The sequence below is a fragment of the Scyliorhinus torazame genome, chromosome 16 (assembly GCF_047496885.1).
Source record: "Scyliorhinus torazame isolate Kashiwa2021f chromosome 16, sScyTor2.1, whole genome shotgun sequence".
Lineage (NCBI taxonomy): Eukaryota > Metazoa > Chordata > Chondrichthyes > Carcharhiniformes > Scyliorhinidae > Scyliorhinus > Scyliorhinus torazame.
Genome location: NC_092722.1, coordinates 147549517 through 147552906, shown reverse-complemented (window position 1 = coordinate 147552906; position 3390 = coordinate 147549517). Strand labels below are relative to the sequence as shown.

At 38.9% G+C, this 3390-nt stretch overlaps 1 long non-coding RNA gene across 1 annotated transcript in view; it reads right to left on the bottom strand.

Annotated features, from left to right (window-relative positions):
* Positions 1-1659: 1659 nt before the first annotated feature.
* Positions 1660-3390, bottom strand: part of LOC140393123 (uncharacterized) — a 10875-nt gene continuing 9144 nt past the window's right edge. The window contains exon 3 of the long non-coding RNA XR_011935504.1: positions 1660-2524. This is a non-coding gene — a long non-coding RNA (uncharacterized lncRNA). The remainder of the gene's footprint in view (positions 2525-3390) is intronic.

The window sequence follows — 3390 nt, the reverse complement described above, 5'->3', positions numbered from 1 at the left end:
GATTGTCTCCAAGTTATTACCATACAGAAATAAGTGGTCCTGTTTAAATGCCACTTCATTTATTTAATCTCAGTGATTAGGTTTAAAACACACATGACGTAATTTAGTACAGAGCTGTGCACTGGATTTTCTGAGTATTCTAACAGTAAAAGACAAACCCAATCTAAAAAATACATCTGTTTCAAATATATCATTCATACTGTTACTGCACCAACATTTAGGAGTCGAGGCTTTTGAATCTGGGAAAAGTGCTGCAACAGGTGATCCTGAGTATATAATAAAAGCAAAATACTGCAGGTGCTGGAGAAAAAGTGCTGGAAAAGCAAGTCTGGCAGCATCTGTGAAAAGAAACAGAGTTAACGTTTCGAGTCCTATACGACTCTTCTTCGGAGCTGGTATCCTTAGTACATTTTAGTTATATTATCATTGGGTTATTAGCTCCACTTTTCATGTGGTGTGATATGGCTGGGATCATAACTGATGCTCCAACTCTGTCACAAGACTTCTACCAGTAAGCAGATATACAGTAGGTCCTTGTTTATAATTGCCTCAGTAAATCTTGTTTCGCTTTCATGTGATGAATGAAGTAATGTCAGTATATTTATTTAATGTTGCCAGTTCTATTTTAATGTTGTTTACCACAGACTTCCTCTTCTGTGGCCTGCCTGCTCACAAAGCCTTACCCCAGTGCTTGGGCTCTCCCCCTCCATGTCTCTTCCCCTGCTGTCAACCTTGCTCTTCCTCCCACGCCCCCCCACTCCGGTTTTGTCTCCCACCACCAATTCTTCCTCTTCCCTGGCGTCATTTCCCACCTTTGGTTCTTGGCTTAGGCGCCGGAGTCTGGAGTCTGGGGCCAGGGGCCAAAACTTCTCATGGCTGCTCACTCCGCTGCTGCCGCTTCTGGCTTTGCCTATGCTGAAATCCCACTGAGGTCCGGAACTCCATTCAGTGCAGGTAGAGGAGGCAGTGACATAATGGTACTGTCACTGGATGAGTAATCCAGGGTAATCCTCTAGTGACCCAGTTTCAAATCCTACCACGGCAGATTGGGAAATATGAAATCAATAAAAATCAGGAATTAAAAGTCTCATGATGATCGATTAAACTATTGTTGTAAAAGGAAGGCAATCTGCCTTCTTTACCTAGTCTGGCCGACATGTGACTCCAGAACCATAGTATGGTTGTCTCTTAACTGGCCTAGCAAGCCAGCCACTCAAGGGCATTTAAGGATGAGCAATAAATGCAGTTCCAGCCAGCGATGCCCATATCCCATGAATTAATAAAAGACTTCAGCTGATAACTGAACTGACCAATGTTAACCACTAGAGGGAGCCTGGTCAATCTAATGATGCAATGAGCGCACTACTCAATGGATGTAAATTTGGAGTAAAAATCATGTTGTGACAAGGGAAATAGGTTTAATGGATGGAAGGTGCATACAAAGACATGGGAAAAAATCAATCAATAAGAAAGACATGCCACTTAGATTTAGTGTGATGTTTTCTAGGGTTTTCTACTAATAACCATCAGCAGAGATGGTGGAAACTTGTCTAATTCTTGTACAGTGTTTATGGCATTTTTATGACCGTGAACTCTTTTTCCGCTGATAAGTGATCCCTAAACATTTTCAGTTTTAAGAAATGTAAAATTGAAACAATATAATGATTTGCCAATTTTATTAAACTTTTAAGAGGTGGCAAATTGAGTCACAGCAGCATAATCTGTTCTCGCTTTGTGTTACAATCTGAATAATCATTTCTCTACAATGCACCATTTGAATTACACAAGTAGTACACGAGGATGAGGAAAAGTAGTAGCTTGGTAGAGAAATAGAGATGATGATAAGTGTATTAGAACTTGGAGCTTAAGTTCCACTTTGGTTTTGGTAGAGAGGGAAGGCAGCCATTTTGATGACCACCCCACAACGATTTTGTTCAATGAATCATTTTCCTCGAGGAGGTAACTATTTGTGGAAAAACACCTGCAATTGGATACAGCATTTCCCAGGCAATCCAGTTTCCTTTTTCTGTGCAGATAAATACAATGACCACGTGCATGTTTTCTGCGGTCACCATGATTGAGTATTTAACTAATTGCAGTGAAATTTTCTTCGAATGACTGCAGAATGATTTGCATCGAAAAAAAGGTTCAAAAACAAAAGAGCTTGAAGTTAATGGATGAAGAGGTGGTATGGTCACATTTCGGCCTTCTTCTGATTACCCATGCTCTGCCAGATTCCACTGTAATCAGCAAATTGAAGACTACACCCCATGGCCGAAATCCAGAGTTTCAGTTTACTGTCGACATGGTGATGCTGCTAATGTGCAAGCATTGACATCAGACAGAACTATCACTTCCCTGATATAGTTGCGATCTCAATATTTAATCCGTAGTCTTTTATTTATATTAGCAGAAATAGAAAAACAGGTTTTACAATTATATTTACTCTGAAGCAGCGTAGGCCCATTTGGATGCCCTTTTTTCATTGTGACGTGGAATATTGGCGAACACATGTTCCATCTTCCTAGGAGCATAGAAAAGCAAAGGAAAAAAAATACGTCATGTTATCGCTACAGCTCTATTTTGAAGACTAAAAAAAAAAACGATTTCAAATTCAGGTGCAGGTTAAAATACTGAAATCTATCAAATGTCGTACAGATTAACTTATCACCTAGTTAAATGGTCTGTCAGTTTGGGATGGTTTGCTTGGCAGGGTGAATTCAAATGCATGCAAATTTCCCCTGTGGCTGACTAGCAAGTATAGTGAATCTGTCAAATGATGAAATGCAAAAATGCATTAACACAGTTAAAAAAAACAATGAAAGGGCTATTTAATATATTAATAACATTTTCACATTTGGATGACTTGAGAATTATATGAAGCATACGCCTAACAACTGATAATGTGTGAAAATTGCTATAGAATCATTTTAATTATTCTATGTACATTTGACATTTTGCAGTTTGCCCTAAAACAATTAACAGTTACAAATCAGAGCATACATGGCAATAAAGTGACACTGTTACATTGAATCAGCGTTCCCAACAAATCTTCGACTAAAATTATCGGTAGCCTACTTCCACTAGAAGGAGAGATAAGAACAAAAGCTGCAAATGCTGGAAATCTGAAATAAAAACTGGAGATGCCGGAAATACTAAGTAACTGGAACAGGACAACAGGTTAGCCAGCAGATAAAGACTGAGCGTTAGAAACCCTGATGAAATAGCTATACCTAACCCCCTTTCCTCTTTCTCAGATGCTGAAAGATCTGCTTTGTATTTCTGGCATTGCCTGCTTGTATTGCCAGCATGGTTTTTATTTTTAAAAAAGCATAATGGCTTCAGTTTAAATTTGAATCATATTAATGTTTAATTTTATAGGACGTGGGT